The following is a 13287-nucleotide window of genomic DNA, read 5'->3' as shown; positions in this document are numbered from 1 at the left end:
CGTTCTCCCCGTGTCTGTGTGGGTTTCCTTCAGGTGCTCCGGTTTCCTCCCACAGTCTGAAAGATGTGCTGTTTAGGGTGCATTGGCCGTGCTAAATTCTCCCCTCAGTGTAACCCGAACAGGCGCCGGAGTGGCGACTAGGGGATTTTCACAGTAACTTCATTGCAGTGTTAATGTAAGCCTACTTATGACAATATTAAACTTAAACAACACCGACATGTGCCCCCTCTTCAATGTATATGCGTACACCCCTCTGCAATGCCTACATGCACCCCTCTGCAACATGTGCCCTACCCCTCTGCGAGTGTGTGCACGCAAGTCTCCTTGTTCGCCTGCCGTCTCTGTGGCAAGTAGATGTGCACACACCCCTCTGTGAAGTGAGCATGCACCTCTGCGAGTGTGTGCATGCATGTTTGCATGCATGCGTCCCTCTGCAATGTATGTGCGCTGGTGCCTGCATTTGCGCATTCCTGTGTAACGTGCGTGCACTCTTCTGTGACATGTACACGCCCCTCGTCGCGGGCAGGATTTGCAGGCCGATCTCAGTCCGTCTGGCTGAGTTTGCGTCACACCTTCCTCAGCCTCTGGAGTGGGACAGGAGCCCGGGTGCCTGCCTTGGAGGCAGAACGAGGGACGTGAACCACTGCGACCAGAGGAGCTACTTTCCCTGGAACCACTGCTGCGGTCCCTCACTGTGAGGGAGGTGCGATGGGAGGTTTTGAATCAGGAGTTGCTGGGCTGCTCCGTGGGGAAGGTGAGGCTGCTGAATGAGTTTCACTTTCGACTTGGAAGTTGGTGACAATATTGTGAAGCAGTCGCACTGTGCAGGAAAGTCCCCTCGACCACATCCACTCCCAGCTTCTAGAATCGTCCTTTGACTGGCGACTGGAGTTAATCACCCAGAGGATGATTTAAAACAAGGGAAAGGCAGTGGGTGTTGTAAACATGGACTTTAGTAAAGCCTTTGACAAGGTGTCTCATGGTTCTAAAGGTGAAGTCACACAGGATCAGAGGAGAGCTGGCAAGATGGATACAGCTCTGGCTTGGCCATAGAAAGAGTTTTAACAACAGGTTAAAGTCCAACAGGTTTATTTGGTAGCAAATGCCATTAGCTTTCGGAGCGCTGCTCCTTCGTCAGTTGGAGTGGAAATCTGCTCTCAAACAGGGCACAGAGACACAAAATCAAGTTACAGAATACTGATTAGAATGTGAATCTCGACAGCCAACCTGGTCTTAAAGATACAGACAGTGTGAGTGGAGGGAGCATTAAGCACAGGTTAAAGAGATGTGTATTGTCTCCAGACTGGACAGCCAGTGAGATTCTGCAAGTCCAAGAGGCAAGCTGTGGGGGTTACAGATAGTGTGACATAAACCCAAGATCCCGGTTTAGGCCGTCCTCATATGTGCGGAACTTGGCTATCAGTTTCTGCTCAGCGACTCTGCGCCGCCGTGTGTCGCGAAGGCCACCTTGGAGAACGCTTACCTGAATATCAGAGGCTGAATGCCCGTGACTGCTGAAGTGCTCCCCCACAGGAAGCGAACACTCTTGCCTAGTGATTGTCGAGCGGTGTTCATTCATCCGTTGTCGTAGCGTCTGCATGGTTTCCCCAATGTACCATGCCTCGGGACATCCTTTCCTGCAGCGTATCAGGTAGACAACGTTGGCCGAGTTGCAAGAGTAGGTACCGTGTACCTGGTGGATGGTGTTCTCACGTGAGATGATGGCATCCGTGTCGATGATCCGGCACGTCACGGCACACGACAGCGCAGAGTCACTGAGCAGAGACTGATAGCCAAGTTCCGCACACATGAGGACGGCCTCAACCGGGATATTGGGTTCATGTCACACTATCTGTAACCCCCACAGTTGCCTGGACCTGCAGAATCTCACTGGCTGTCCTGTCTGGAGACAATACACATCTTTTTAACCTGTCTTGACGCTCTCTCCACTCACATTGTTTGTATCTTAAAGACTTGATTAGCTGTAAAGACTCTCATTCCAACCATTATTCATGTAAATTGAGTTTGTGTCTTTAGATGCCCTGTTTGTGAACAGAATTCCCACTCAGCTGAAGAAGGGGCTTGAGCCTCCGAAAGCTTGTGTGGCTTTTGCTACCAAATAAACCTGTTTGACTTTAACCTGGTGTTGTTAAAACTTCGTACTGTTTTACTCTGTTTCTAACCCTGTGCTGTACCTGTCCTGGGAGTGTTTGATAGGGTCAGTGTGGCGGGAGCTTTACTCTGTATCTAACCCCGTGCTGTACCTGTCCTGGGAGTGTTTGATAGGGTCAGTGTGGCGGGAGCTTTACTCTGTATCTAACCCCGTGCTGTACCTGTCCTGGGAGTGGTTGATAGGGTCAGTGTGGCGGGAGCTTTACTCTGTATCTAACCCCGTGCTGTACCTGTCCTGGGAGTGTTTGATAGGGTCAGTGTGGCGGGAGCTTTACTCTGTATCTAACCCCGTGCTGTACCTGTCCTGGGAGTGTTTGATGGGGACAGTGTAGAGGGAGCTTTACTCTGGATCTAACCCTGTGCTGTACCAGTACTGGGAGTGTTTGATGGGGGACAATGTCGAGGGAGCGTTACTCTGTATCTAACCCCATGCTGTACCTGTCCTGGGAGTGTTTGACGGGGACAGTGCAGAGGGAGTTTTACTCTGTATCGAACCTCGTGCTGTACCTGTCCTGGGAGTGCTTGATGGGGGCAGTGCAGAGGGAGCGTTACTCTGTATCTAACCCCATGCTGTACCTGTCCTGGGAGTGTTTGATGGGGACAGTGTAGAGGGAGCTTTACTCTGTATCTAACCCCGTGCTGTACCTGTCCTGGGAGTGTTTGATGGGGACAGTGTAGAGGGAGCTTTACTCTGTATCTAACCCCGTGCTGTACGTGTCCTGGGATGGTTTGATGGGGACAGTATAGAGGGAGCTTACCTCTGTATCTAACCCCATGCTGTACCTGTCCTGGGAGTGTTTGATGGGGACAGTGTAGAGGGAGTTTTACTCTGTAGTTAACCCTGTGCTGTACCTGTCCTGGGAATGCTTGATGGGGGACAGTGTGGAGGGGGCTTTACCCTGTATCTAACCCCTTGCTGTATCTGTCCTGGGTTTGTTTGATAGGGTCAGTGTGGCGGGAGCTTTACGCTGTATCTAACCCTGTGCTGTACCTGTCCTGGGAGTGTTTGATGGGGGACAGTGTAGAGGGAGCTTTACTCTGTATCTAACCCCGTGCTGTACCTGTCCTGGGAGTGTTTGATGGGGGGACAGTGTAGAGGGAGCTTTACTCTGTTTCTAACCCTGTGCTGTCCGAGGAGTGTTTGATGGGGGACAGTGTCGAGGGAGCTTTACCCTGTGTCTAACCTCGTGCTGTACCTGTCCAGGGAGTGCTTGATGGGGACAGTGTAGAGTGAGCTTGACTCGGCATCTAACCCCGTGCTGTATCTGTGGTGAGGGTGTTTGATGGGGGACAGTGTAGAGGGAGCTTTACTCTGGATCTAACCCCGTGCTGTACCTGTCCTGGGAGTGTTTGATGGGGGACAGTGTAGAGGGAGCTTTACTCTGTATCTAACCCCGTGCTGTACCTGTCCTGGGAGTGTTTGATGGGGACAGTGTAGAGGGAGCTTTGCTCTGTATCTAACCCCGTGCTGTACCTGTCCTGGGAGTGTTTGATGGGGACAGTGTAGAGGGAGCTTTCCTCTGTATCTAACCCCGTGCTGTACCTGTCCTGGGAGTGTTTGATGGGGACAGTGTAGAGGGAGCTTTACTCTGTATCTAACCCCGTGCTGTACCTGTCCTGGGAGTGTTTGATGGGGGACAGTGCAGAGGGAGCTTTACTCTGTATCTAACCCCGTGCTGTACCTGTCCTGGGAGTGTTTGATGGGGGACAGTGTAGAGGGAGCTTTACTCTCTATCTAACCCCGTGCTGTACCTGTCCTGGGAGTGTTTGATGGGGGGACAGTGTAGAGGGAGCGTTACTCTGTATCTAACCCCGTGCTGTACCTGTCCTGGGAGTGTTTGATGGGGGACAGTGTAGAGGGAGCTTTACTCTGTATCTAACCCCGTGCTGTACCTGTCCTGGGAGTGTTTGATGGGGGACAGTGTAGGGGGAGCTTTACTCTGTATCTAACCCCGTGCTGTACCTGTCCTGGGAGTGTTTGATGGGGACAGTGTAGAGGGAGCTTTACTCTGTATCTAACTCCGTGCTGTACCTGTCCTGGGAGTGTTTGATGGGGGACAGTGTAGAGGGAGCTTTACTCTGTATCTAACCCCGTGCTGTACCTGTCCTGGGAGTGTTTGATGGGGGACAGTGTAGAGGGAGCTTTACTCTGTGTTGTATTCTGTGTGCAGGTATCTGATTGAGCAACGGTGGTTTGAGCGCTGGAGGGAATATGTGGACACTGGGGATCAGAACGCCTGCACCAACCCCGGACCCATTGACAATTCCAAGCTGCTGGAAGGTACTGAGTCTCTGCTCCCCTCATTCCCCTTCGCTCGCTTGGAGGATGTTGCAAGTGTAATTTTTCGGGGGTGGCACAGTGGGATAGCGCTGCTGCCTCACAGCGCCAGGGACCCGGGTTCGATTCCCGGGGGCACGGTGACACAGTGGGTTGACGCTGCTGCCTCACAGCGCCAGGGACCCGGGTTCACTGCTGCCTCACAGCGCCAGGGACCTGGGTTCGATTCCCGGGGGCACAGTGACAGTGGGTTAGCACTGCTGCCTCACAGCGCCAGGGACCCGGGTTCGATTCCCGGGGGCACGGTGACACAGTGGGTTAGCACTGCTGCCTCACAGCGCCAGGGACCCGGGTTCGATTCCCGGGGGCACGGTGACACAGTGGGTTAGCACTGCTGCCTCACAGCGCCAGGGACCCAGGTTCGATTCCCGGGGGCACGGTGACACAGTGGGTTAGCACTGCTGCCTCACAGCGCCAGGGAGCCAGGTTCGATTCCCGGGGGCACGGTGACACAGTGGGTTAGCACTGCTGCCTCACAGCGCCAGGGAGCGGGGTTCGATTCCCGGGGGCACGGTGACACAGTGGGTTAGCACTGCTGCCTCACAGCGCCAGGGACCCGGGTTCGATTCCCGGGGGCACGGTGGCACAGTGGGATAGCGCTGCTGCCTCACAGCGCCAGGGACCCGGGTTCGATTCCCGGGGGCACGGTGACACAGTGGGTTGACGCTGCTGCCTCACAGCGCCAGGGACCCGGGTTCACTGCTGCCTCACAGCGCCAGGGACCTGGGTTCGATTCCCGGGGGCACAGTGACAGTGGGTTAGCACTGCTGCCTCACAGCGCCAGGGACCCGGGTTCGATTCCCGGGGGCACGGTGACACAGTGGGTTAGCACTGCTGCCTCACAGCGCCAGGGACCCGGGTTCGATTCCCGGGGGCACGGTGACACAGTGGGTTAGCACTGCTGCCTCACAGCGCCAGGGACCCAGGTTCGATTCCCGGGGGCACGGTGACACAGTGGGTTAGCACTGCTGCCTCACAGCGCCAGGGAGCCAGGTTCGATTCCCGGGGGCACGGTGACACAGTGGGTTAGCACTGCTGCCTCACAGCGCCAGGGAGCGGGGTTCGATTCCCGGGGGCACGGTGACACAGTGGGTTAGCACTGCTGCCTCACAGCGCCAGGGACCCGGGTTCGATTCCCGGGGGCACGGTGACACAGTGGGTTAGCACTGCTGCCTCACAGCGCCAGGGACCCGGGTTCGATTCCCGGGGGCACGGTGACACAGTGGGTTAGCACTGCTGCCTCACAGCTCCAGGGACCCGGGTTCGATTCCCGGGGGCACGGTGGCACAGTGGGTTAGCACTGCTGCCTCACAGCGCCAGGGGATCCGGGTTCGATTCCCGGGGGCACGGTGACACAGTGGGTTAGCACTGCTGCCTCACAGCGCCAGGGAGCCGGGTTCGATTCCCGGGGGCACGGTGACACAGTGGGTTAGCGCTGCTGCCTCACAGCTCCAGGGACCCGGGTTCGATTCCCGGGGGCACGGTGACACAGTGGGTTAGCACTGCTGCCTCACAGCGCCAGGGAGCCGGGTTCGATTCCCGGGGGCACGGTGACACAGTGGGTTAGCACTGCTGCCTCACAGCGCCAGGGAGCCAGGTTCGATTCCCGGGGGCACGGTGACACAGTGGGTTAGCACTGCTGCCTCACAGCGCCAGGGACCTGGGTTCGATTCCCGGTGGCACGGTGACACAGTGGGTTAGCGCTGCTGCCTCACAGCGCCAGGGACCCGGGTTCGATTCCCGGGGGCACGGTGACACAGTGGGTTAGCGCTGCTGCCTCACAGCGCCAGGGACCCGGGTTCGATTCCCGGTGGCACGGTGACACAGTGGGTTAGCGCTGCTGCCTCACAGCGCCAGGGACCCGGGTTCGATTCCCGCGGGCTCAGTGACACAGTGGGTTAGCACTGCTCCCTCACAGCGCCAGGGACCCGGGTTCGATTCCCGGGGGCACGGTGACACAGTGGTTATCACTGCTGCCTCACAGCGCCAGGGAGCCGGGTTCGATTCCCGGTGGCACGGTGACACAGTGGTTATCACTGCTGCCTCACAGCGCCAGGGAGCCGGGTTCAATTCCCGGCTCGGGTCACTGTCTGTGCAGAGTCTGCACGTTCTCCCCGTGTCTGCGTGGGTTTCCTCCGGGTGCTCCGGTTTCCTCCCACAGTCCTAAAGATGTGCTGGTTGGGGTGCATTGGCCGTGCTAAATTCTCCCTCAGTGTTACCCGCCGGAGTGTGGCGACTAGGGGATTTTCACAGTAACTTCATTGCAGCGTTAATGTAAGCCTACTTGTGACAAAAGTAAATAAACTTTTTAATTGTTTTTTCCCCTCTGGCTGAGCCGTGGCTCTGATACGATCAGACTGTTGCAAGTAGCTGGGAGGGGGGGGGATCGGGTGGGGGGGGGAGATCGGGTGGGGGGGGGATCGGGTGGGGGGGGGGGGGGGGGATCGGGGGGGTGGGGCTGGGGGGGGTGGGGGGGGGGGGTGGTGCCGCGGCCATGTTTACGTCCGCTCCCCTTTTGCCGCATCGCCGGGAAGCTGCTTCTTGTTCACCCATGGGGACACTGGAACGCTCCCAACTTGGTGAAGATGGTGGGGAAGGGAGTTCGGACCCAGGGGATGGAGCGAGAGCGAGAGAACCTGTGAGGTCTTGCTGTGCCTCCGAGAAACAGCCTTCCCATCTCCGCTCGGTGAGGGGGGAAGGATGTCCCCGAAGGGGTGTGGGGAGTCCCGAAGGGGAGGTAAGGGTTGACACGGTGGAGGGGGGGGTGGGATGGGTAAACCAAGGTGGGTGAACCCCCCGCCCCCCAGGGGAAGATGGGTGGTGCTGTCCCAAGCGGAGGGTGGGGTGCCAGGCGCAGAGGGGTCGTGTTTTGTCTGGGTTTGTGGAGGGGCGGGGGGGGGCACTGAGGGAGAGGGTCAGTTCGAGCCGGGATGCGCCAACACTGCCTTTCTCCTGACACTCTTGACCGATTCCCTCCAATGCAGGTACAGAGTCCCCACGACTGAAAGAGAATCTGATTGAGAATGAGGATTACACCCTGCTGCACGCAGACTCGTGGCAGGAGCTGGTCAGCTGCTATGGCCAAGCACCCGGTCAGCAACCAATCGAACGCAAGGTGAGTGAGGGCAGCCTCTCCTGGAGCAATGGGCAAAATTCAAACATTCAAATGCCAATCAGTTTAAATTAGGCAGTTAGCTCCCAGCAACCTATTCGATTTGAAATTGATGTTTTGGTAACCCGAGAATCAATCATCTTGTGGGAAATATTGATATGTCATCAGGGGGATAAGAGACAGGGGGGCAGTGAGACAGACGGGAAGAGCACCTGCCACCGCTCACAGCTCTGGAGACAGAGACTTGCTGGTTCTCTGAGCTGCATTTGAACAAGACTTCTTCACCGCACGGGACCTTCAACCGATGCTATACACTAGATACATCGATGACATTTTCTTCCTTTGGACTCATGGTGAACAATCACTGAAACAACTCTATGATGACATCAACAAGTTCCATCCCACCATCAGGCTCACCATGGACTACTCTCCGGAATCGGTTGCATTCTTGGACACAAGCATCTCCATCAAGGACGGTCACCTCAGCACCTCACTGTACCGCAAGCCCACGGATAACCTCACGATGCTCCACTTCTCCAGCTTCCACCCTAAACACGTTAAAGAAGCCATCCCCTACGGACAAGCCCTCCGAATACACAGGATCTGCTCGAATGAGGAGGATCGCAACAGACACCTCCAGACGCTGGAAGATGCCCTCATCAGAACAGGATATAGAGCTCGACTCATCGATCGACAGTTCCGACGCGCCACAGCGAAAAACCGCACCGACCTCCTCAGAAGACAAACACGGGACACAGTGGACAGAGTACCCTTCGTCGTCCAGTACGTCCCCGGAGCGGAGAAGCTACAGCATCTCCTCCAGAGCCTTCGACATGTCATTGATGAAGACGAACATCTCGCCAAGGCCATCCCCACACCCCCCTCGTGCCTTCAAACAACCGCACAACCTCAAACAGACCATTGTCCGCAGCAAACTACCCGGCCTTCAGGAGAACAGTGACCACGACACCACACAACCCGGCCACAGCAACCTCTGCAAGATGTGCCGGATCATCGACACGGATGCCATCATCTCACGTGAGAACACCATCCACCAGGTACACGGTACCTACTCTTGCAACTCGGCCAACGTTGTCTACCTGATACGCTGCAGGAAAGGATGTCCCGAGGCATGGTACATTGGGGAAACCATGCAGACGCTACGACAACGGATGAATGAACACCGCTCGACAATCACCAGGCAAGACTGTTCCCTTCCTGTGGGGGAGCACTTCAGCGGTCACGGGCATTCAGCCTCTGATATTCGGGTAAGCGTTCTCCAAGGCGGCCTTCACGACACACGACAGCGCAGAGTCACTGAGCAGAAACTGATAGCCAAGTTCCGCACACACGAGGACGGCCTCAACCGGGATATTGGGTTCATGTCACACTATTTGTAACCCCCACAGCCTGCCTGGACCTGCAGAGTTTCATTGGCTGTCCTGTCTGGAGACAATACACACCTTTTTAGCCTGTCTTGATGCTCTCTCCACTCAAGTTCTTTGTATCTTAAAGACTTGATTAGCTGTAAGTATTCGCATTCCAACCATTATTCATGTAAATTGAGTTTGTGTCTTTATATGCTCTGTTTGTGAACAGAATTCCCACTCACCTGAAGAAGGGGCTTGGAGCTCCGAAAGCTTGTGTGGCTTTTGCTACCAAATAAACCTGTTGGACTTTAACCTGGTGTTGTTAAACTTCTTACTGTGAAAAACCCTGCCCTCACACATGTCAAAATAGTAAATTGTCTGGTTCCACTTCATAAAATACCTTGTGGTTTCTGATTTGATTTATTATTGTCACATGTATCGGGATACAGTGAAAAGTATTGTTTCTTGCGCACTATACAGACAAAGCATACCATTCATAGAGAAGGAAAGGAGAGAGTGCAGAATGTGGTGTTACAGTCATAGCTAGGGTGTAGAGAAAGATCAACTTAATGCGAGGTAGGTCCATTCAAAAGTCTGACAGCAGCAGGGAAGAAGCTGTTCTTGAGTCGGTTGGTGCGTGACCTCAGACTTTTCTATCTTTTTCCTGATGGAAAGAGGTGGAAGAGAGAATGTCCGGGGTGTGTGGGGGTCCTTGATTATGCTGCTGCTTTTCCCGAGGTAGCGGGAAGTGTAGACAGAGTCAATGGATGGGAGGCTGGTTTGAGTGATGGACTGGGCTTCATGTTTACTAAAGCCTGTCCAAATCCTCCTGTCGCTTTTCAATACAAATGCTTCAGTTTGGGCACTCCGTGTGCTTCCATTTTTAACATCTAAGCACAGAAAAAGCACCACCTTTTAAAGGGACCAGGCAATGCTTTCTGTCTGGCGTTTTACAGTGTTACACAGACCAATCTACAATCACTCTACTCAACTCCGCAACAATTGGGAAGGTTAATGGAATGTCAGCCTTTATCGCAAGAGGATTTGAGTACAGGAGTGGCGAGATCTGGCTTCATTTGTATCGGAGCTTGGTTAGACCACCCCTGGAGTACTGTACACAGCTTTATTCCCCTTACCTCAGTAAGGATAGTATTGTCATGGAGGGAGCGCAGCAAAGGTTCACCAGACTTGTTCCAGGGACGACGGGACTGTCTTACGAAGAGAGATTGGGGGAACTGGGGCCTGTATTCGCGAGTGTTTCGAAGAATGAGAGGTGATCTCATTGAAAGGGACAGACAAGGGGAGGTGCGGGTAAGATGTTTTCCTCGGCTGGGGGGAGTCTAGAACCAGGGGGCACAATTTCAGAATAAGGGGCTGGGATTCGGAGAGATTTTACACAGAGGGTGGAGAATGTTTGGAATTCTCTATCCCAGAGGGAGCTCAGTCAGTGAGTGGGTATAAAGCAGAGACTGACAGATCCCTGACTGATAACATACAGGATAATGGGAATAGTGTGGAGTTAAAGGCCATTGAAGTGTCCAATCATCTGTGACCACATTGAATACTGGAGCAGGCTCGATGGGCTGAATGGCTTCCTCCCAAACAGACGTATGTAACCCCCCCCGAGCCCCCCGATTCAATCCCAGTCTGTAACTCACTCCCGGGTATCTGTTATTCTATATATAAACCACCCCGAACCCCTCGATTCAATCCCAGTCTGTAACTCACTCCCGGGTATCTGTTATTCTATATATAAACCACCGCGAACCCCTTGATTAGATTCCAGTCTGTAACTCACTCCCGGGTATCTGTTATTCTATATATAAACCCCCCCCGAGCCCCTCGATTAGATTCCAGTCTGTAACTCACTCCCGGGTATCTGTTATTCTATATATAAACCACCCCGAACCCCTCGATTCAATCCCAGTCTGTAACTCACTCCCGGGTATCTGTTATTCTATATATAAACCACCCCGAACCCCTCGATTAGATTCCAGTCTGTAACTCACTCCCGGGTATCTGTTATTCTATATATAAACCCCCCCCGAGCCCCTCGATTAGATTCCAGTCTGTAACTCACTCCCGGGTATCTGTTATTCTATATATAAACCACCCCGAACCCCTCGATTACATTCCAGTCTGTAACTCACTCCCGGGTATCTGTTATTCTATATATAAACCACCCCGAACCCCTCGATTAGATTCCAGTCTGTAACTCACTCCCGGGTATCTGTTATTCGATATATATAAACCACCCCGAACCCCTCGATTAGATTCCAGCCTGTAACTCACTCCCGGGTATCTGTTATTCTATATATAAACCACCCCGAACCCCTCGATTAGATTCCAGTCTGTAACTCACTCCCGGGTATCTGTTATTCTATATATAAACCAGCCCGAACCCCTCGATTAGATTCCAGTCTGTAACTCACTCCTGGGTATCTGTTATTCTATATATAAACCACCACGAACCCCTCGATTAGATCCCAGTCTGTAACTCACTCCTGGGTATCTGTTATTCTATATATAAACCAGCCCGAACCCCTCGATTATATTCCAGTCTGTAACTCACTCCCGGGTATCTGTTATTCTATATATAAACCACCCCGAACCCCTCGACTGGACTCTGATCTGTGATATACTCAGTGTTGCAGCTATACTGAGGGAATGCTGAATCTGTTGTCTCTTGTTCTTGGCAGGTGATCAGACTATCCAGTCTAAAAGTGGAGGTGTACCTTGTTGAGCTGGTTCTGTGTCAGTACAGCAACATGGAAGAAGTCGTTACTGTCGAGTTCAGCAGGCTGATACTATCGGTAAAGCTTGCAGAATAATGCGTGCACAGTCACAGGCGCGAGAGGGTAGGCGGAAGCGCCTGACGGGGGAAAGAACAGCGTCTCTCAGAGCTGGAAGTGCCAGTCAGGGTCATGAAACAACATGACCCTGAGGGGGCGCCGCACAGTGGGAGGGTCAGTGCTGAGGGAGCGCCACACTGTGGGAGGGTCAGTGCTGAGGGAGCGCCGCACTGTGGGAGGGTCAGTGCTGAGGGAGCGCCGCACTGTGGGAGGGTCAGTGCTGAGGGAGCGCCGCACTGTGGGAGGGTCAGTGCCGAGGGAGCGCCGCACTGTGGGAGGGTCAGTGCCGAGGGAGCGCCGCACTGTGGGAGGGTCAGTGCCGAGGGAGCGCCGCACTGTGGGAGGGTCAGTGCTGAGGGAGCGCCGCACTGTGGAGGGTCAGTGCTGAGGGAGCGCCGCACTGTTCTGAGCTGCTTATGATGCCATTGAAATGTAAGTCCTTTGCCCCTCTCTGTTTCTCTCTCTCTCTCCTCTCTCCGTCTCTCTCTCTCTGTCTCTCTCTCTCTCTCCTGTCTCTCTCTCTCTCTCCCTGTCTCTCTCTCTCCCTGTCTCTCTCTCTCCCTGTCTCTCTCTCTCCCTGTCTCTCTCTCTCCCTGTCTCTCTCTCTCCCTGTCTCTCTCTCTCCCTGTCTCTCTCTCTCCCTGTCTCTCTCTCTCCCTGTCTCTCTCTCTCCCTGTCTCTCTCTCTCCCTGTCTCTCTCTCTCCCTGTCTCTCTCTCTCCCTGTCTCTCTCTCTCCTGTCTCTCTCTCTCCCTGTCTCTCTCTCTCCCTGTCTCTCTCTCTCCCTGTCTCTCTCTCTCCCTGTCTCTCTCTCTCCCTGTCTCTCTCTCTCCCTGTCTCTCTCTCTCCCTGTCTCTCTCTCTCCCTGTCTCTCTCTCTCCCTGTCTCTCTCTCTCCCTGTCTCTCTCTCTCTCCCTGTCTCTCTCTCTCTCCCTGTCTCTCTCTCTCTCCCTGTCTCTCTCTCTCTCCCTGTCTCTCTCTCTCTCCCTGTCTCTCTCTCTCTCCCTGTCTCTCTCTCTCCCTGTCTCTCTCTCTCCCTGTCTCTCTCTCTCCCTGTCTCTCTCTCTCCCTGTCTCTCTCTCTCCCTGTCTCTCTCTCTCCCTGTCTCTCTCTCTCCCTGTCTCTCTCTCTCCCTGTCTCTCTCTCTCCCTGTCTCTCTCTCTCCCTGTCTCTCTCTCTCCTGTCCTCCTCCCTCTCTCCCTGTCTCTCTCTCTCCCTGTCTCTCTCTCTCCCTGTCTCTCTCTCTCCCTGTCTCTCTCTCTCCCTGTCTCTCTCTCTCCCTGTCTCTCTCTCTCCTGTCTCTCTCTCTCCCTGTCTCTCTCTCTCCCTGTCTCTCTCTCTCCCTCTCTCTCTCCTCTCTCCCTGTCTCTCTCTCTCCCTGTCTCTCTCTCTCCTCTCTCTCTCTCTCCCTGTCTCTCTCTCTCCCTGTCTCTCTCTCCGCCTC

At 54.5% G+C, this 13287-nt stretch overlaps 1 long non-coding RNA gene across 1 annotated transcript; it reads left to right on the top strand.

The window, feature by feature from the left end:
• Positions 1-4341: 4341 nt before the first annotated feature.
• On the top strand, positions 4342-11805 carry LOC144491041 (uncharacterized). Its single transcript, XR_013497388.1, has 3 exons — positions 4342-4453; positions 7495-7625; positions 11692-11805. It is a non-coding gene; the product is annotated as an uncharacterized LOC144491041 (long non-coding RNA).
• The last annotated feature ends 1482 nt before the right edge of the window (positions 11806-13287 follow it).

This window comes from Mustelus asterias, unplaced genomic scaffold (assembly GCF_964213995.1).
Source record: "Mustelus asterias unplaced genomic scaffold, sMusAst1.hap1.1 HAP1_SCAFFOLD_4285, whole genome shotgun sequence".
NCBI classification, from domain to species: domain Eukaryota; kingdom Metazoa; phylum Chordata; class Chondrichthyes; order Carcharhiniformes; family Triakidae; genus Mustelus; species Mustelus asterias.
This window is presented reverse-complemented; position numbering and strand designations above follow the sequence as displayed.